The following is a 22526-nucleotide window of genomic DNA, read 5'->3' as shown; positions in this document are numbered from 1 at the left end:
GGTCTCCCCTGAGTTCACATAATGGGAAAAGTATGTACCATCCTATACAAGTTGAATAATAAATGGTGTGATGACAGAAGAGAGGTCCACGTGGGGTGTTTCCCCCCTTATTCAGCAAGCTCTCACACGTTACCTGATAGGTAGTGACCTTCCTTATGCCAATGGTATTGAACCAATAGCCTAACAAATGAACAACTCTTGAAAAAAAAATACAAAGACTTTTGATTGTCTTTATTAAGACATCCTCTATTTGAAATTTCTGCCAGATCGACCAGCCTGCCCAAGCCACCTGCAGGCTAGACCCCCACCAGTCTAGTCAATAACTCAACTCTCTCCCAACACTATTTCTTTCGCAGTTCACACCTTTGATTTAGAAAAAAATCAAATACAAAATACAAAAAATAACCACATACACCTCAAATATACATTTACACACAGAAACAGCAAATCCTCCATATAATTAATCTCATAGGACTAATAGTACTTTAGAGCTCTTTTTACTTGCACACAATATAGCTGGGCCGCCCCATCCTGTCCCTATGGGTCCACCTCACTGCAGCGCCCCAAACCAACACACCCCACTCAGCTTTAGAATCTTAGTGAAGCATTCATTATTGGTGTCGGGTGTGTTAGGTCAAGGCGAGAGAGACAACCCACAGGACAGCAGACCCCCAGGGCCAGGACTGAGCAGCCCAGCAGCTAGGGATTGCCTAAAGAGGTATCTCCCCTGACTTGGGCATGTTTTCAATACATACTCCTTTAGTCGGAATGTATTCCATATAGTATAGCCGTAATCTTGTAATAAATCAAATCTAGTGATACATAACTTGACATTGGGGGAGGATAACCAAGCTTCAAATTAATGGTAATGCATTTCTTAGCCGCTATAAATGCTTGGTTACACAGATTCTTCAGATAACAGTCTCCAGTATCAACATTTCCAAGCAAACAAAAACAGGGAGAAGGGAGAAGGGAGAATCTGTAGACATGCTGTGATAAAATAACAAAATAACTCTTTGCCAGAATTCAGACAGCTTTCACAAGACCATAACATATGCAAATATGTCCCCTTTTTTGTTTTACACCTCCAGCAGAGGAAGGACATTTCTGAGTGCATGTAATTCAGTTTCACGGGGATATAGTATGTTTTATGTTTATGTTTTGCTGCTGGTGATTCTCTGCTCCACCTCTACGCAGACGACACCATTCTGTATACTTCTGGCCCTTCTTTGGACACTGTGTTAACAAACCTCCAAACGAGCTTCAATGCCATATACAACTCTCCTTCCGTGGCCTCCAACTGCTCTTAAATACAAGTAAAACTAAATGCATGCTCTTCATCCGATCGCTGCCTGCACCTGCCCGCCCGTCCAGCATCACTACTCTGGACGGTTCTGACTTAGAATATGTGGACAACTACAAATACCTAGGTGTCTGGTTAGACTGTAAACTCTCCTTCCAGACTCGCATCAAACATCTCCAATCCAAAGTTACATCTAGAATTGGCTTCCTATTTCGCAACAAAGCATCCTTCACTCATGCTGCCAAACACCCTCGTACAACTGACCATACTACCGATCCTCGACTTCGGCGATGTCATTTAGAAAATAGCCTCCAACACTCTACTCAATAAACTGGATGCAGTCTATCACTGTGCCATCCGTTTTGTCACCAAAGCCCCATATACTAGCCACCACTGCGACCTGTACGCTCTCGTTGGCTGGCCCTCGCTTCATACTTGTCGCCAATTCCACTGGCTCCAGATCATCTACAAGACCCTGCTAGGTAAAGTCCCCCCTTATCTCCTCTCACTGGTCACCATAGCAGCACCCACCTGTAGCATGTGCTCCAGGAGGTATATCTCTCTGGTCACCCCCAAAGCCAATTCCTCCTTTGGCCGCCTCTCCTTCCAGTTTTCTGCTGCCAATGACTGGAACGAACTACAAAAATCTCTGAAACTGGAAACACTTATCTCCCTCACTAGCTTTAAGCACCAGCTGTCAGAGCAGCTCACAGATCACTGCACCTGTACATAGCCCATCTATAATTTAGCCCATACAACTACCGCTTCCTCTACTGTATTTATTTATTTTGCTCCTTTGCACCCCATTATTTCTATTTCTACTTTGCACTTTCTTCCACTGCAAATCTACCATTCCAGTGTTTTACTTGCTGTATTGTATTTACTTTGCCACCATGGCCTTTTTTGCCTTTACCTCCCTTATCTCACCTCATTTGCTCACATTGTATATAGACTTATTTTTCTACTGTATTATTGACTGTATGTTTGTTTTACTCCATGTGTAACTCTGTGTTGTTGTATGTGTCGAACTGCTTTGCTTTATCTTGGCCAGGTCGCAATTGTAAATGAGAACATGTTCTCAACTTGCCTACCTGGTTAAATAAAGGTGAAATAATAATTATTTTTTAAATGATGGATGGTCTTCAACTGCAGTAATTTATGACTGAGATGATATGAACCTGACTGGGCATTCAAACCTATCTGTATCCATTCATCATCATCAATAGCTTCTACCAGGTCTTTCTCACTTTTTTGTTTTACATGTTTTGTGTCATCGGGAAAAGCCTCTATCAACCCTTGATGCAGTTTGGAAATCAAGTTTGGAGGTTTGTCAGACTGTCGTAAAATAGCATCTGGCTTGTCCAGTGTTTGCCACACAGAGAGAATAAAGTGTTGTATCTGCAAAAATTCACATCACCTCCTCAAAGACTGGTCTTCCCTGGCTGTCTGACCCTGCTGACACCCCTGTCACCATCTGATCCTCCTAAAATGAGGCATAATTACCTTGGTGTACATTGCATTATCCAATGATAGAATCATTGGTTCAATAAGTGAAATTACCATTAGTCCATGATCCCAGATTGTAGCTTTAAGCTTAAACTGCTGTCCTGTAGCTACTGTAGGTCTAGCCATCAATTCAAGATGGAACTTTTTGTATAATTCCCTGATATTGTTAATATACGGCAGAATTCACCTGAGCTTCATAGACTGATCATCCCTGGCTGTCTGACCCTGCTGGAACCCCTGTCACCATCTGATCCTGCTAAAACCTGATCAGCATAAGATCCTGCTAAAACCTGATCAGCATAAGATCCTGCTAAGACCTGATGATCTGATGAGCATAGTGTTGTGTACTGACTGCATTAGAGGGCTGCATTTCTGCAGGATGCATAAGGAGATCAGTGTGGTTGGAGGGAGTGGCCAGTCAGACAGATGAATTTGGGATGACATTTTTTTTTTCTTCCACAGATTATTTGGAAACATTCCTCTTTCTGCTTTGTATGCGTTAGCCTACCTATTATATTAAAAGCACATTTTTCACATTCACACACTCAGAATTCACTGCTAGTTGGGCGGCTAGTTGGGTGTGAGAGTTGAAGTGCGCCTAGTGCGTGCAGTCTCATTGAAGTAGAGTAGGCTGCCTACATGGGCGGAGAATCACGTGGCAGTTATCTTGAATATGAAATTAACTTAAGCATGATTAGACCGTAGTTAACTACAGTGTCTGTAAATAAATATTGATAATGGAAAGAAGTGGAGGGCGCTCAACCAACGTGAGAGTCGAAGTACAATAAAAAAAAATGGGTAATCAATACTAATTGAAAAGGAAAAGGCACAACGTCTTTTCATTTTCAATGAGTTTTGAATACCCATTTATTTGTCTCTGCCTGCAAATACTCCTCCTTAAAAGTAGGCTATATCCTACAGGCCTATGCAAAATGTAGCCAATGTCTCTGTCATCATTGTTTCTGCTTCCAGTTCAGTAGCCTTACCTGCGAGATCAGGTGCAATTGTGGTCTCCATTAAATAGAGGAGGCTAATAGCCTATGCATGGGTGGAGAGGCACAGGGCAGTTATCTTTCCGAGGAAATATACTTCCTAAATAAGCTTTTGATAAGGCTATAGTTTACATAGCCTAAATATTGATCACCCTTATTTCTCCGTCTGAAAATCTTTCAACTACTAAAAGGTAGGCTATAAAAATAGCTCAAGAGTAAGTGCAAGTCTCTCTAACTCTGCTCTCTTCAAACTACATCTAGCATATTGGCTGATATAGCCCTGTAATACAACGTAAGGGCCATGTGGGAATCTCTGGTAATTTAACCTATTTCTTAAGTTATTTCTGTGCATTTGTTATTGCCTATAGGGTGCAACATTGCTAAGACCATGGCTGGCAAGTGAGCTGCATCACATACGCCTAAAATAACATTGCTGGACTGCGGTTGGGTTTGGGACCAGATCTTGCGGTAGCCGGTGAGAGTTGCTGGCGGGATCGGTCCCCCTAGACCTCTACTGTGCACCATGACAGCGAAGCCTGTAATGTTAGAGATGCTTCTTATTTCGTCAATGTGAAAAGTAGGGAATTAGCTAGGGAAACAGACAGATCACTAACGTTACATTGCCATACTGTCACATCTACTCCTGCTCCTCCCCTCCTGTGTTTGACTTCGCCGGTATACTAACCACCACCGGTCCTGGGATCTATCATTACGCACACCTGGCATCAATCATTACGCTCACCTGCACGTCATCATGAGGCACACCTGGACTCCATTACCTCACTTATTACCTCCCCTATATCTGGCACTCCCTTAGGTTCTTTCCCCAGTCAGTATTGTTCCTGTGTTTATGCGTAGACGCTACTGTTAAGTTTCCTCGTTCCATGGTTGTTGTTTTACTAAACGTTTCACCTGCTTCTCAGCTCTCAGGATATTTGTTACACATACTGACTAATAAACTCACATTGCGCTGATAAAAAAATGTCATAATATCAATATTCAATCGTTTGGCTGATGGTTTCATTGTTTAATTCAGGTTTAGTGTGATTGAGGCAAATAGAATAGCTAACGCTAGCCGGTACAGCAACTGGCGAAAGCTAGCCAAGTTCATTTAATTCTGAGAGCTGACCTGGCTGTGGTACATACTAACTAGTGTAGCTTATTCATTCACCTCAATCAAGAGGGGATGAAACATTAGCTAATGTTACATGTCAGTTACAATACTAGCTCAGCACTGTGAATAACTCCTAGTTTATCCCCCATCCTGTCCCCAGTGACAGTTGCACCCCTTCTAATAGTCAATTATCTATTCACTAACCTGAACCATCTTTGAACGGGATACAGTCCTAATAACTTTTAATGTTAACATTTTTACATTACAGTCACTCTTATCCAGAGCAACTTACAGTAGTGAATGCATACATTTCATACATTTTTTTCTCCGTACTTGTCCCCCGTGGAAATTGAACCCACAACCCTGGTGTTGCAAACACCATGCTTGACCAACTGAGCCACACGGGACTACAACCAAATTATATCCTATCATTTGCCTACTTATGAGTTTTTCCTGGGCCATTTGTTGTAACTATGATAAAAAGTTGCAATAGGCCTACAGTTCATTGTCTGTACAGTACCAGTCAAAAGTTTGGACACACCTACACATTCAAGGGTTTTTCTTTATTTTCACTATTTTCAACATTGTAGAATAATAGTGAAGACATCAAAACTATGAAATAACACATACGGAATCATGTGTTGGGGGTCCCGTGTGGCTTAGTTGGTAGAGCATTGTGTTTGGAACGCCAGGGTTGTGGGTTTGATTCCCACGGGGGACCAGTACCGGAAAAAAAAGAAATGTATGCATTCACTACTGTAAGTTGCTCTGGATAAGAGTGTCTGCTAAATTACTAAAATGTAAATGTAGTAACCCAAAAAGTGTTAATCAAAATATATTTTAGATTCTTCAAAGTAGCCACCCTTTGCCTTGACAGCTTTGCACACTCTTGGCATTCTCTCAACAAGCTTTATGAGGAATGCTTTTCCAACAGCCTTGAAAGAGTTCCCACATATGCTGAGCACTTGTTGGCTGCTTTTCCTTCACTCTGCAGTCCAACTCATCCCAAACCATCTCAATTGGGTTGAGGTCTGGTGATTGTGGAGGCCAGGTCATCTGATGCAGCACTCCATCACTCTCCTTCTCGGTCAAATAGCCCTTACACAGCCTGGAGGTGTGTTGGGTCATTGTCCTGTTCAAAAATAAATGACAGTCCCACTGGGATGGTGTATCGCTGCAGAATTCTGTGGACGCCATGCTGGTTAAGGGTGCCTTGATTTGTAAATAAATCACAGACAGTGTGGGGGTGCTTTGCTGGTGACACTATCGCAACTCATCCTCCATGCTTCATGGTGGGAACTACACATGCAGAGATCATCCGTTCACCTACTCTGCATTTCACAAAGACACTGCGGTTGGAACCAAAAATCGCAAATTTGGACTCATCAGACCAAAGGACAGATTTCCACCGGTCTAATGTCAATTGCTTGTGTTTCTTGGCCCAAGCAAGTCTCTTGTTCTTATTGGTGTCCTTTAGTAGTGTTTTTTGTTGTTGCAGCAATTCGACCATGAAAGCCTGATTCACGCAGTCTCATCTGAAGTTGATGTTGAGATGTGTCTGTTACTTCAACTCTGAAGCATTTGTGCTGCAATTTCTGAGGCTGATAACAATAATGAATGTATCCTCTGCATCAGAGGTAACTCTGGGTCTTCCATTTCTGTGGCGGTCCTCATGAGAGCCAGTTTCATCATAGCAGCTGATGGTTTTTGTGACTGCACTTGAAGAAACTTTCAAAGTTCTTGAAGTTCTCCGCATTGACTGACCTTCATGTCTCAAAGTAATGATGGACTGTCGTTTCTCTTGGATTATTTGAGCTGTTCTTGCCATAATATGGACTTGGTCTTTTACCAAATAGGGCTATCTTCTGTATACCACCCCTACCTTGTCATAACACAACTCAGAAGCATTAAGAAGGAAAGAAATTCCACAAATTAACTTTTAACAAGGCACACCTACTAATTTAAATTCATTCCAGGTGACTTCCTCATGAAACTGGTTGAGAGAATGCCAAGAGTGTGCATAGCTGTCATCAAGGCAAAGGGTGGCTACTTTGAAGAATCTCAAATATAACATATATTTTGATTTGTTTAACACTTTTTGGGTTACTACATGATTCCATATGTGTTATTTCATAGTGTTGATGTCTTCACTATTATTCTACAATGTAGAAAATAGTAGAAAATAAATGAAAACCCTGGAATGAGTAGGTGTGTCCAAACTTTTGACTTGAACTGTATGTTCATCCCAACTGAGTAATGCTGGAGCTTTGCCATGTTTTAAATACTCCACGTTCACTACAGTACATTAAACTCCCAATTAGGCCAGATCTTCTCCATCACCTAACAAGCAGTACAGCCAGGGGTTTGACTAACAAACACAAATCCTGTAGCCCGGTGACCTACATAACTAAGGCACTACACCCAGAGGAATTCTTGGAACTGGGAGGAATGTCCCACGAGGCCCAGCTCGTAGGTACAGTTACTTATTCAGCTAAGTGCCCTCATCGTTGCTTCTCTTTGTGAGGAAGACATTCACTGTAGTCTATGAATGAATGTGCTATTTGCAGGCCTACGCAACTGGATATTGTTTTTCAGTCATTGGACTGCATGCCAATAACAAATGGAAGTTATAGTGTCTCGAGGGTCCATAATGTACAAAGGAATGCTGCTACAAACGGCAATACCTTAAATGGATCAATAATGTTTTCTCTGACACTGTCGATTGAGATGCATTGTAACTGTCAGCCACACTGGCCTCCACAACAAACTCTTGTAATCCCTGTTGAAATCTTAATGTGAACCCATTTAGGTGGAAAGATAGTCCTTCTATCCAACTATCCGAGCACTTGGCAGGACTCCCAGTTGATGTAACTGGAAAATAAGTAGCCTTGGTGTTTGTTTCCCAGCTCCCATCATATTTCCTAAGACATTGTTCTCGTCTTCCTGTTGAAGTCAAAGGTCGTGGGCATTAAACACTGCTGTCTATCTTGTTGACTTATTGGGGATAGTGAGAAGATCAAGTCTAATATAATTTCAATGTTTCTCAGTGTATGTATGGCAGGGAGAGACAGTCCTTTATATCCAGGGTATTTAATCGCTGCTATCCCACGGGTAACAGGATAGGACAACATTTGAAGGCCCTGAAAGCCATACGACGAGGAACAGTCAGAAAATACATTTTCTGCAGAGCAAAGATGCTATCTGGCGTTTTGTGGTAAGTCAACCGGTTCTAGTCTCAAGGTGTAACCTTAGCTTCCAGACCATTTTGTTTACCTCAATCCTCCCCCTTTTTGTCCCAGCAGGTGAAGAGGAGCCTCACTGATCTCCCCTTCATTAAATCAAAACATTTCCTTTCGGGGCTAAGAAACGCCTCACTAAAAACATCTCCATTGATGTGCGACCCATCCGTTGCCCTGCCCTGTATGAAGCAGTGGTTTGTGGGTAATGATAGGGTGGCGCAAGTCGAGGACAGCTGGAGACAAACAATCTGCTAACTGTGTGAGAGGTACTACGGTGTGTGTGTGTGTCGGTGGGTGGGTGGGTGGGTGGGTGGGTGGGTGGGGTGGGGTGGTGCTTCTGAAAACAGTACCACAGAGAAGGGGGTCATCTTTTTCACAGCAGACCTTTGTCTGTCCTTAACAATTAGCCTCTTCAGTGTGCTGAAATGTCCAGCGTGTGTGTGCGTAGATGTGTGTGTGTGTGTGTGTTTTTATGTGTGGAAGAGTGTGTGTATGGAAGGGTGTTGAGAGAACCAGGAGTATAGAAAAGCTAACATAAGCCCCAGACATGATAAACCGTTGAGACAGTGGTCCTTGGTCAGACTCAGTGTCACGTCCTGGCCAGTATAAAGGTTAATTAGTATTGTAGTTTGGTCAGGACGTGGCAGAGGGTATTCGTTTTATGTGGTTCGAGGTGGTGTGTTTGTTGGGCACTGTTTGGTTTTCATGTATTCTGTGTTTAGCCTTGTGCCTTACCAGACTGTTTTTGTTGATCGTTCGTTCTTTGTTATTTTGGTGTTCATTTTGTATTTATTAAAAGAGCAAGATGAGCATACACATACCTGCTGCGTTTTGGTCCTCCATTTCCAACGACAAGCGTGACACTCAGCTTCCATCATAGACAAATAGGACCCCAGTGTAAAGTACCAACAAGTGACTTTTCAAATAAAGTGGGGGGAAACGTTACTTTACGACACGTGAGGAAATGTACAACCCAAGTTATGTTTTTAGGCCAGCTACGTTAATTTCTTAGTTCTTGAGATTTATTCAATCAGGCAACTTAAAATGTGAAATGATTAGAGGGGAGAGAATATTCATGTCTTTGTTGACAGGGAAAGCCAGCAGTGCCCGGCACATAAATTATTCAGATGAATGGTTTTGATTGCAATTAATCCCCAGCCCATCTGACATACTCTGCTGTGAGTCATCTAAATCTGTCCTTGTCAATAGGGTCCAGACAGAACTCTGTTTCTTTCTTCACGAAAATGCATGTGTGATGAATGTAATGGGAAATACAGTTTGTCGATATATTTAGTGTCCCAAAGCTGAGGGGGTATCCTGTTCTAAGTAGCATCTGTCTGCAAATTACACACACGCACGAATGCGCACACACACACAACAGACACACACACTTGCCATCTTGTCAGCACCACCCCGATCCATCTTTCATGTCCAACCTTGCCCCTTGCTAACTCTAAAATAGAAAAAGATCCCCAGTGTTATCATTCCATAGACATCCCCTCACACAACACCAGTGTGGTGTATATATCTGTAGCACACAACACCGGTGTGGTGTATATATCTGTATCACACAGCACCGGTGTGGTGTATATATCTGTATCACACAGCACCGGTGTGGTGTATATATCTGTATCACACAACACCGGTGTGGTGTATATATCTGTATCACACAACACCGGTGTGGTGTATATATCTGTATCACACAACACCAGTGTGGTGTATATATCTGTATCACACAACACCAGTATCTGACACATTCTGTTAGAAGGAGCCACGGGTGGAACATGTAGCCATCTGCAACAGCCACATCTAATGCATATTAAAAGTGAAAAATGGTTACACTGGTTCATCAGTTGGTTTGGGACAATCCACTATCAGTGGGTGCGGTGGCATGATGACACAGCCATGAGATAGCACAGCATACCTTGTAACTCGTCGCTGGAAACTAGGCAAATGAAAGGAGAACCGCGGCTGTGGGAAACTCGAGCTGACTGTGCAAACCGGGCCGACCCAGAAGGTTTTTCGCTTAGCAGGGCAACCTTACAGGCACTGAGGCACTCAATCCAGTGTATCCACGGTCGACCATGGCAGGATCGCTATGCCTGCTTCCTTTATAGGTCGAGGGAACCAGACCTTTACTTTCCTTTCTGACAATCCTTCCACTCAGAAAACACAGTAGTGGCATAGCTAGACCACATAAACACGGAACAACTCAGAGTTGAAAGCTTGTTTCGATGGAAAGTTTGGGGTTCATTGGCCCTAAACAGTGCATGAAAATAATGGGTTAGCTAACATATTCTTGTTCAGAGATGTTGATTATTATAATGAACTGATATGCTGTTTCTTGATTCATTTTAAGTGGGAAAGCAGTCAAATGTCAAGACAAGAAAAACTTCAAGGCAATACTTTGTATACATAAAAGGCAGTTCAGATGTTATCTTTTTCTAAATACTTAGAGTATGTCTTGCGTACGGTATCTATGAAAACAAAATCATTTCACTGAGATGCAGTGAATTTGATGGCCACATACAGTATGTAGTATAGATGTGTATTAATGTGTGACTGTGCTAGCTGTGCTGTCTCTTGTCCCTAGTGACACACAGTGGCAGTTGTTGAAGAGGGGACAGCAGCTGGTGGCACAGTGGGATGATGGGGGGGGTGTCAGAGGGTTGGCAGGGTGTGGAGACTCCTTGATGTGAGACTCCCTTTTTTCCACTTCAATGTTCAGACTTTCCAACGCTCTCTGTGTTGACCACTGAGGTAAAATAAGAACCAATGAGGTATAATAAGAACCAATGAGGTATAATAAGAACCAATGAGGTATAATAAGAACCAATGAGGTATAATAAGAACCAATGACGTATAGCTCTGGACTCTGACCCCTCATTCAATGGACAGACACTCCCAGATAAGGAGTTCCTTTTGTTTGCTGAAAAACTCAAGCTGGGCATAAACTGGTTGAATCAATGCTGTTTCAACATAATTTCAACAAACAAATTCAATTCAATATGATGACGTTGAATCAACATGGAAACTGATTGGATTGAAGTCATCAACGTAAAGGAATGTATTTTTTCATCTAAATCCACTGACATCAACTCAATCAAATGAAAATCAAAACTAGACGTTGTAATGTGTCGAGTGGGTATGTTTGATAGCATTTCTGAACTATAAGCAAAAAAAGTTAATTAATTGAAAATGGTAACAACAGGGTTTGAAGACTTTTCAACACTATACAGAAGAAGCCTACTTGTACACTGACAAAACAATTAGCAATTACAGTACAATGTTTATATAAAAGCAAAGAAATACGTAAATTGCAAAGTAGCCGTTACTCACCTCTCACCTTCACATTGTTTTTATCCGAAGTATTTTTGGAAAACAAACGAAATTGGAGCTTTTTCTCAGGGCTGTTTGCTTTGACTTTCATAAGCTCCCTGTCAAGCCACTGCATGCTACTGTTATTCTAACTGATTGATCTCTTGTTGGAGGGACCCTATCTTGTGATTTGTTAGGGTCCTCTTGAGTTCAAAGTTTCACCTGTCCTTACAAATCCCCAGACTTCAACCTCCAAGCTCAGGGATAGGAAAGTTACACCTCAGTCCTTATGACTTTAATGTACTTGCCACCCACCAAACACATAGTTCCAGTTTCTAACAGACTAATGTAAACAAGCCAAGCAGGATTTCCATTGTCATAGGATGACGTCTCTGATTGCACAGTGCTTAAAAGAGATTTCAGGGCTTGTTTTTCTTTTTAAAGCTTTACTAGCTATACAATGCTCTACATGGTAAAGAAAACAACAACACTGCAAGCAGAATCAGGTTTTACCTCACACACTTGTAGCCTACATTTTCCTGTCAAAGTTCATTCTGTCATCCAATGATTGACCAACATGAGGTTCAATGAAAGAAAATATGTCAGGACTCAGGACCACAAAACCTGTACTTGGAATTTGGAATTTCTTATAATAAGCATGGTGTATTTTTTTCAATTTATTCTGCTATGTTTTATTTCCTGTTTGATAAATGGAACAGTTTGTTTGAGCGCGCTCAGTATCATATTTGCTTACGATCTGTCTGTGTGTCTAAAGTGGAATTATTCACTGTTTTGCATTTATCAGAAATCTTCCACACGCGCACATCTTCCTCAAAATCAATAGCCAGAAGGTCAATGGAATATTTCTGCTTACAGCTATACTTGAATACTCAACAACAATGTGACACATGTACATTTTCTTCCAATACTCTCGTATGGTGGCCAATGCTGGCCATGTCATTCAGATAATCAGTATCGGAAAATGCTATGTTTTTTCACTGACAGAAATATGTCCACATTGCAGTGTGATTTTCATTTCCCTAACCTGAGCAGTGGCAGCTCAGCTCATGTCTCAACAACCTATTCTTTTCAGAGACGATGGCAGCTCTATTTATCACTGTCTACTTCTATCACTTCAGGCATGGTTCTCCTTGTTATGAGAGAAAACTCCTCTAATACGAATGCTGAGTGTTTACTTTGATGGGAGAGGGATTTTCCATGTCTGTACTGTGGTCCCAGTTGTGTCATCCGTTTGTGTTTGGATATTATTCTTATTCATCTGCCATTCTGTAATAGTTTCATCCCCATCAAACTTTTTTCTCAGTTTCTCCGAGTACAAGTGATTATGAGCATTGTCAAGTACATCCTAAATTGGATGTGTCTGTCAAATAGGCTTATGTTTCTCTTTCTTGTCTAGCAAGCACTGTCTTGTCTGAGCATATCAATCATTTAACCTATCATGACCAGAGACACTCATTGCATGGATTATCTAAAGTAATAAAAACAGGCTTGCGTGCTTGATCTGTCTATTTTAAGAACTGACTACAAGAACAAATAAAATGTGTTAGCTCAATTGGCTCAGTGTTGACACACATCCCGTGATCTGTCTGATGAACAATATATGATGCCTCTCTCTCTCTTGGTAACACTTCACTAGCCAGAAAGTATAATGCTTGTATGAGCCTATATAACATGTTATGATAAGGCCTCAAATAATGTTATGTATCTCTATAGCAAATTTCCAATAATTCAAAATGGCTGGTCATTATGAGATGATAAGGGGATCATAAATGCTTATGGCATGCATTATAATGTATTATAAGCACATCATAATACATCATATCTGGCCAGCTTTTAGTAAAGTGTTACAAAATATTATTTTTTTCAATTCTTTCCCTCAGATGAGTGACAATGATTTACAGTGAAAAAAGTCACTTGACTTCTGGAGGGTTTCTGACGGCAACCAGATCTCCTGTAACATTACTGTCAATCCACCCGACACAAATTATCCTTACAGCTATAATTACGGCAATACGCTAGGTAATACTAGGGCAGAAGTGTTACTGTGCCACAGTCTACAAGGTGGTGTATGAGCGATACCCTTGAGGTTTTTTACATGACACCCCTGTTATTGTGTGCGGGCTGAATCAGGGTCCTGTTCAATTAGGGAGAAAACAGTTTAAAAGGGTGAGACACTACCTGAACCTGACCAATAAGAACACCGATTTTTTTTTGTTTTCTGTTGCAACATCTTTTGCCAAGGTGTGACTTACTGAACACATGTGGGGGTGTAGATGATGTGGGGGGTGTAGATTAGGGGGGAGTCATTTCCACCTTTTCTACCATGAATCATGCTGTGGTATCAAGAGATAGGGCAGTGTCCTCACAACATGTTAGGAAAGGAGCAGCTCCTTATAGTGTGGCATAGTCTGTTAAATGTTGTTTGTTGTATATTGTGCTGAAAGACCATTATTTACCATTCCAGGATGGTTAGATTCAGATTGAAGAAGCTGAAGATTTCACTTGTCAGCAGTGTGGTGGTCCTGGAGAGGATTGTTTGTTATACAGAGTTTTTTTTCTCCATGGAAAGTGAGTAGCAACACATCCTCTGTGGAGAGACAGACAAGGATACTCTCCACATTCAACCAGCACAGAGAGGCCCTTTCAACGTTTCTCTTTTCCACTGGTCTGCTTGCTCTTTGAACGATTTGAAGACAAGGAAGACAAACAAATGAATTCTAAAAGTTAAACAAGCGCAGGGTATTTTGTTTAATTTGAAAACAGCATCGTGAAAGTATAGTGGAGTTATGATCATGATAGTCATCAAGTTTATTTTAATGTTCATTTATAGGCTTGTTCAATAAGTAAGTTGAGTGCTATTATCACGTCGATCCCCCAGTTCACCTCTGTAGAATGCATTAATAATTTAACATGGGCAGATATCTGATCAAGCTCTTAATTGGATAGACTGAGATCACTGGAACGGGTTTGAAAGGAGCACTGACACTAAAATGAGATTCACAATGTTTTTGTCCTGTAAAACTACAGAGAGAGGCCCCCATTGGTTTTGTTAGTCTCACTCAGATATCATATTAACATGGCATAAGTAATGGCAAAATGTCACGTCCTGACCAGTAAAAGGGGTTGTTTGTTATTGTAGTTTGGTCAGGGGTTGGCAGGGGGTGTTTGTTTAGTGTGTTTCTGGGTTTTTGGTTTATGTTCTATGTTTTCTATTTCTATGTGGTTTTTCTCGTTTTTCTATGTCTATGTTAGTTTTGTCAATGACCTCCAATCAGATGTAGCTGTTTCTTGTTATCTCTGATTGGAGGCCATATTTAGTTGTGTGTGTTTTCACTTGTGTTTGTGGGTGGTTGTTTCCTGTTTAGTCTGAGCACCTTACTGGACTGTTATCGTCGTTATTTTCTTTAAGTGTGTTACCTTCAATAAATACGAAGATGAGCAACATACCCGCTGCATATTGGTCTGATGATTTCTCCTCTTCACACGACGAAGATTATGACACAAAATGTGTAGAATTACAGGAAATTTGCTTTAAAACAGCAAAACTGTCTCTCCACCCCATGGCAAAATGGATAGAATTGCAGGAAATTAGGACTAAAACTGCTAAAATGTTCTCCATGGCCTGTGGCAAATTGCATGAAATTTGTTAAAAAATTGCGCAATTTTCTGTCCACCTTTTGGCAAAATGTGTAGAATTACAGGAAATTAAGTTTAAAACTTTTACATTTTGTCTTTTCGCTATCTTACAATTGAAACCAGTTTTAAAAGCGGAAGTGAAAATTCGAGAGTTCGGGACTATGAGGTTATTTTTTGTCAAAATGTAGTTATTGACATAGCCTTGTTCTGTTCAATGTTCTCTACCTATATAGTATTCTAAATACCCCAATTCATGTTGTTAAGTTTAAAAGAACACAAGATTAAAATTGCTGTCACCATTCAAACCAATGAGGGTTCAGAAATTTAAAGCCAATTATCTCACAATCATCTTTTTGCAGATAGAACCTTATAGTCACAAGCTCTCAAACTGATACCTAGTCAGTTGTACAACTGAATGGATTCAACTGAAATGTGTCTTCCACATTTAACCCAACACCTCTGAATCAGAGAGGTGCGGGGGGCTGCCTTAATCGACTTCCACGTCATCGGTGCCCAGGGAACAGTTTGTTATCTGCCTTGCTCAGGTGCAGAACGATAGATTTTTACCTTGTCAGATCTGGGATTCGATCCAGCAACCTTTCAGTTACTGGCCCAACGCTCCTACCCGCCAGAAATGGATTGTGTCAGTCAGAGGCTACTAAAGCTATGGCAGCATTGGCAGAGGCCCAACAGCATAACTAGTCTGACCTACTTTTGTCACCTAGAAAATGTAAGGCAATTCTTGTCCCAAAGCAATAGCACGGTCATAAAGGCACCAGAAACACTCATGGACCATTTAACATCCTCACAGGCTAGGCTGTTTTTGCTGGCCCACTAAATCTTAGCGGCAAGGTAATATTTGGCTGTCAGTCTAATGTTTCAGGTTGAATGAATATGTTTCTGGGGCACTTGTTTTGAATGTTTGAGGAACAATAGTGTTTGAGGAAAGAATTCCTGACCGTCATATGAACAGCAAATAATGCATTGTTTTCTGTATTGTATTTTCTATCAATACTCAAAGAAAGAATTTATAGTTTACCTCATGATTTGATGGATAGATGTTTTTAAACCCATGTTTTTAAAGGAAAAAGGCACTGACTTCATTCTCCACATGTACTGTACAATCTGAAGAATTAATTTGTTAACGCATTTAAGTAATTTTAACAAGCACATACAAAGGAAAACAATTCCCTTTTTATTGAAATACCATTTCAAATTCAGAGTCAATTACTCAATATATGGTATAAAATGTCATTGTTCAGTGTTTATTTTTTATTGTTTTGTGTTTGTCTCGTGTCTTCACGTTTGGTGTTTGCTTGGTTGATCGCCAAAGACCCTTCATCTCTGATTGGACAGCCACACCAGTGGAGGCTGTTGGAGGGGAAATTAGGAGGATGGGATCATTTTAATGGATCGATTGGAATAAATGGAATTAAACAAACACATGCAAATAAAAGTAAATAAATTATCGTTATGCTGCCTGTAACAATAAGGGCCTATATTTGAACTGACGCAAACCACCTTCAGACAAGTATCATAGTGAATATTACCAGTGTACCAAGTGCCATCTGCTGGTGATCAGTCATCCTTAGTAGGCTCTCTAACACTGAGTTGTCCAACATTGGTTATCCATGATCTTGTCATAGTGAAATAGGTGTTACAGCTTTTGTGATATAAAGGTTTTGTTATGGTGCTGTTGAAGTTTATTATATACAGCATTCATTATTTGACACATTATAATTATACTTCCTGTGTTGTCATATGCTTGCATTCATCAACCTTTTGTTGTCGAGTGGCACAGCGGTCTAAGGCACTGCATCTCAGTGCTAGAGGCATCACTACAGACCCTCATTCGATTTCAGGCTGTATCACAACCAGCCGTGATTGGAAGTCCCATAGGGCGGCGCACAATTGGCCCAGCGTTGCCCGGGTATGGGTTCGGCCGGAGTAGGCTGCAATTGTAAATAAGAATTTGTTCTTATTAACTGACTTGCCTAGTTAAATAAAGGTTAAATAAATAAATACCGTAAGCACAGCCATTATCTTTCTCCCCTCTGAGCAAGCTATCAACCAGAGCAAAGACATGCATCTCATACAGCATAATTATTCTGCTAAGAGCATTATTGGCGCACCAACCAGTGGTCAAAAGAGGTTACAGCAGTTGTAGCCACTTGCCAGGCCTCTAGGCCCTCCTGTATGTCCTTTTACAAGATTCACTTTAGTTTTTATAGTCCCCAGACACAGGCAGGCTCGAGACATTTGGAGAAGGTCAAATGTACAAATGTACACTGTTGCTTTACTAGTCCATTGTTGGCTTTTCTGTTTGAAAAGAGTTGAAGTCATCGTGCTTCGAAGGACAGGGAAGGTGGTCTCTGTAGCAAAAGATCAGGAAGTATGTATTGTGAGTATTAAGGATGCCAGACATACATTTCATAGGGGGTTATCATACTGTTGGCTACATGCCTCGCCTTTTACTCAAGGAAAACATATTTGTCGAGTTACAGTACCAGTCAACAGTTTGGACACACCCACTCATTCAAATCTTTTCTGTATTTGACAATTTTCTGTATTGTAGAATAATAGTGAAGACATCAAAACTATGAAATAACACATATGGAATCATGTAGTAACCAAAAACGTGTTAAACAAATTCTTCAAATTAGCCACCCTTTGCCTTAATGACAGCTTTGCACACTCTTGAATGAGTAGGTGTGTCCAAACTTTTGACTGGTGCTGTATATTACAAAAATATTTTTTACAATAACATTAATAAATGTTTGCCCCATATACACATACATTATTTTCACGTGTTTTCCTATCTACCATGATCACATATTTATATTTAAACCAAGGATCATTATTGCTAACTGCTGTGTATTGCTGAAGTGGCTTCACTATTTAGTACAATGTGTCCCTGTCACTATCACAGTTGTTTTGGTTGGTGGTGATATGTCTGTAGCCTACACGGAGCACAGTAGTGAATGCAACAGAATTAGCATGACAGATGAGTGAAGAAAAAACAAGTAGGTTTATTGTCGCATCTCTCTCTTTCTCTCTTTCTCTCTCTTCTCTCGCTCTCTTTCTCTCTCTCGCTCTCTCGCTCTCTTTCTCTCTCTCTCTTTCTCTCTCTCTCTTTCTCTCTCTCTCTCTCACACACACACACACACACACACACACACACACACACACACACACACATATGCAATAAACACACACTCCATCTATCGTATATTGTCATCAAGTACAGAGAAGGCAAAATCACGTTTGACAGACAAAAGGGCGTCGATCTGCAATCTCTTGACTGAGAACAAACAGAGCGTGTTTTGAGAACAAACAGAGCGTGTTTTGAGCTGACAGACAGTGACAGAGAACCCAACACTCTACCTTCATTGCATTGACACTTTAACAAAGGGGCCCAGGTGTATAGTTTGCGGAGGCTTGTGCTTGAAGTAATTCAATTCAATGACCAAAAGGAAATTCGAGACATGATAGGTGATGAAAATACACTCCTATTTGACTGGTAAGGATCCACAGCAGGGGATGAAAGTGCTGTTGTTACTATGCAATGCAATACTATACTATACAATAACATACAGAGAGCCCTATGACAACATGTTACTCCAGGCAGTTCGCCTGAAAATGAGACATCTGAACAGGTAAAAAAACATCTGAAAACTTCAGTAGGCCTACATGCCCTATGTTCTGTGTTTGGCGCCAAATGAGGGTATAGCAATGGTGGAATGTCCGGCGTGATGTTCCACAACTCTCCCCAGTCAAAAGCAATATGAGAAGCATGGTGAAATCAATGCTGTTTATTTAAAACCAAATCAATCAGACAGGAATGGTGGCATTCTCAGTACCTTATCATAACATAAAAAACATACTAGTCATATTTTACTTACAATGTAGAACATCCCAATAGCTTCCGTAACTAGTCACATTTGTTTATAGAGAATAATTGTAGGAACATTCATATTCACATTGCCTCTAGCAGCATAGGCCTACAGATGCATATTCAATAATTAATTTATGTAAATGGTTCGAATTTGAGTGGGCATTGGCACAAGGGCAGATGTTGTCGCTCAACTCTCCCCAATGACACGTCTTCATTGCTCTATTACAGGCTGATGAACCACCAAAAGGACTTGAGGAACAGACGGCACCGATTCTAAGCGGGCGCGGGATATGTCATAGCCCGTCATTGATTGTGATGGATGAGGCCGGAGCATCATAATGTTATGTAACCGATATCTCTTGTTGCTCATTTAGATCTAAAAGCCTGGTGCGGAGCCAGAGAGTTTTTTTTTCTAAAACATTTGAGAATGTTTCATGTGAAGTACATCACAGTCCATAGTCCATCGACCGAAAGAGAATCTGAAGGCTCAATTCAATCAGTTCATCATTGCAGTTCATGAAAAAAAATCAGTTTACTCTCTTCACAGATAGATGCTTCCCTGTTTTCAATTTGTAAACATAAACATAATGCACAACCATTGCTATTGCTAGGGTGGATATTATGTAGGGATATTATGTACAGGCTCTATGCCACCTGTCTATGAGATTGGGATGTTTGCCAGCACAGGAAAGTGCAGGTCCTGTATCCACAAAACGTCTAAGAGGATTGCTGATCTAGCATCATTTTTTCCTTTTAGATCATAATGATTAAGATTGTATGGACAGATCCTAGATCAGCACTCCTATTCTTATACACTTTGTGGATACAGGCCTAGGGCTCAGACCTAGAGTTCCAAGTAAATGTAACTGCACCAAACACAAAACCCTTCCTCAAATAAGCTAGGCCTAAGGCTGCCATAGCCGAGCCAGTCTCTCCCTACGGACTGGACACTTCCTCTAACCGCCATCTGTCTCCTTCAAGCCTCCCTGAACATCTTTTAAGTTTCCATTTTGTTGCAGCCTGTCTGGGGGGGAATCGACATGTATCTATTTCTTTTATCCATTACTAGTGTGAACTGCACTGGGTTGGGCTGTGTCAAAACCCTTGGGAAAACAGCATCCTTATGGAATGCTTGGTTCTTTGAGAGGAACGGATCGAATGTTTGTTGTGTGTAGATACTGCAATCGATGTGTATCGTTTAGGTTAGTCGTCCGATATTCTGACCTCTATAAGATAAGAAGTTAGAAGACTTGTTGATCTCCAAGCCTAATGTTGCTTGGCAGTAGTTGTTTGGTCTAGGGTTGAACACCACTATGTGTCTGTTCAATGATAAGCAAGGCTAAGTGGGCTGAGTGGGCTGCTTTTCTCCATAAACCCCAGAGGGAGCATGGACTTACTCATCCCTGACATTGGAGAGGATTTGCGATGAGTATGGTGCAGAATGTATGTTTAGTGGATTTCACTGGGCTTTGTACTCATCCCTCAAGTGAGCTCAAGAGAGGACAAACTGCCTTAAATCTATCCAACGGTGTTGACTAGGGAACTCCTATATATGATCTGGATTTCTCTCATTTGAAATATTCCTGGAACTCTGGTTGAAGATGAGGCAACGATGTGATCAGCAGGGAGGTATGAAAGAGTCGACAACATAAAACATATAATGACCCTACTAGAATGGACATTGCTGTATCCTGTGGGTCTCTTCTAGTAATAATAGTTGTATGGTTATAACAACCCCACTGGAAGGAAAGGAAAAGGCCTCACATAAGAGCTCCAGTGGCCTAAGATTGGACTTGATTGGAACAGTCAATCATTTGATAGATAATGATGATGTGTGGGTTGTTCAGATTGGCAGTGACGATGCAGAACCAGAAGCAGCAATAGAGAATTACATAAGACACATGTCCAATTTCATTATTTATCTGATTTACCTTAATGTGATATTTTATTCAGGCTTTTGCATTGCTGCAGCCAATATCATCAGGGCAACACTTCCTTTATGAACAGAACAACAATGAGACCGATATTAATTTCTTATACTACTTGGCAGAAATACATCAGGGAGGTTGTTTGGGTGTTTGTAAAGGGCTAGAAAAAGCACACAAATATGATTAATACTAACTGCATTAGTCTTAGTATGCAGGTGAATGATCTTATAATATATTTAGTTGACATTGTTACATACTGTAACAGGGGTCTACACACAGGTCATCATGTGGAAATGTGTTGTTTTAACATGGAAATAATGTTGATTCATGTCATTCCTTCACTTAGAAAAAAGGGGGGCTACCTAGAAACATAAAGGGTTCTTCAGCTGTCCCTTAGGGTTCTTTGAGGGTTTTTCATTTGGTGAAAAAGTGGAACAATCAAAAAAGGTTTTACCTGGAAACAACAACAACAACAACAATAAAACATTCTGGGTATGAGTTCATTCATTCTACCTTTCTTCCTGTCTCCTTCTATCTTTGTTTCCAGGAATAGATTCCATCTTCCAAATTTGAATTGGGGAAAAAAGAAGATGCTAAAGAGAAAGCTGGATTTAAATTTGAGTCATAGGTATTCCTCACCATTTTACTGGAAACATAGGGGAATTGAGTTTATTATAATTATCTTAATTCCTCTATGTTTCCAGTTAAATGGTGAGGAATTCCTATGACTCAAATTTAAATCCAGCTTTCTCTTTAGCTTCCTCTTTTTTCCCAATACTAATTTGGAAGATGGAATGGGGCTGGCTTAAAAGGGTATGAACAATGCTGAATGGTTGTAGACAAAGGAGAGCTCTCGAGTAGGTACCAAAACATTCAAAGGCCCTTTTCTCAAAAGTGAGTTTACAAGTTCATCAACTTTCGAAGCACAATTACTTTCCCATTGTTCCTCGAAAATGCAGTGTATGATATACCATTTTGTAGCTCTGAGTCTCTACTTTTATCCAATGTAAAAAACCCAATTTAAAATGTTGCTACATAAAACGATTTGAGTCACATATTCTAACTCTGGTGTCTATTCTAACTCTGGTGTCTATTCTATTCTAACTCTGGTGTCTATTCTATTTGAACCCTGGTGTCTATTCTATTCTAACTCTGGTGTCTAATCTATTCTAACTTTGGTGTCTATTCTATTTGAACCCTGGTGTCTATTCTATTCTAACTCTGGTGTCTAATCTATTCTAACTCTGGTGTAATGTGGGATATAGGCCTCTCTAGTTATAGAGATGTGTGCCAAAATGTGTTAAATTTCATGATTGCATGTAATTCAGTTAGATTACATTGTCAATTGAATTGACCCCATAACACCGTTTTTATAGATTAGCACATACAGTATGCATCATATAGGGTATACAATCATATTATATGACATAGGCTACATTTCATTTAACTTTCTATCAATAAAACTGTTATAAAATCAAACACAGCTGCATTAGATTATTTTAATAACAGCACAGTAAGTAGCCTACACAAACTTGAAAATAGGGCATTTGGTGAAGGTGACTTGATAAGGAAAG

General features: G+C 40.5%; 1 long non-coding RNA gene and 1 other non-coding gene across 2 annotated transcripts; one reads left to right on the top strand and one right to left on the bottom strand.

Annotated features, from left to right (window-relative positions):
• The first annotated feature begins 5561 nt into the window (after positions 1–5561).
• On the top strand, positions 5562–5637 carry trnap-ugg (transfer RNA proline (anticodon UGG)). The gene has a single exon. It is a non-coding gene; the product is annotated as a tRNA-Pro (tRNA).
• Positions 5638–9158: 3521 nt separating this feature from the next.
• LOC106590325 (uncharacterized) lies at positions 9159–11949 on the bottom strand. The gene is made up of 2 exons (XR_001325035.2): positions 11494–11949; positions 9159–10909 (listed from the first exon to the last, which is right to left on the bottom strand). It is a non-coding gene; the product is annotated as an uncharacterized lncRNA (long non-coding RNA).
• Between the last annotated feature and the right edge of the window lie 10577 nt (positions 11950–22526).

The sequence above is a fragment of the Salmo salar genome, chromosome ssa29 (genome assembly GCF_905237065.1).
Source record: "Salmo salar chromosome ssa29, Ssal_v3.1, whole genome shotgun sequence".
Taxonomy (NCBI): Eukaryota; Metazoa; Chordata; class Actinopteri; order Salmoniformes; family Salmonidae; genus Salmo; species Salmo salar.
Note: the sequence above shows the minus strand (reverse complement) of the source record. Positions and strands in the feature narration are given on the sequence as shown.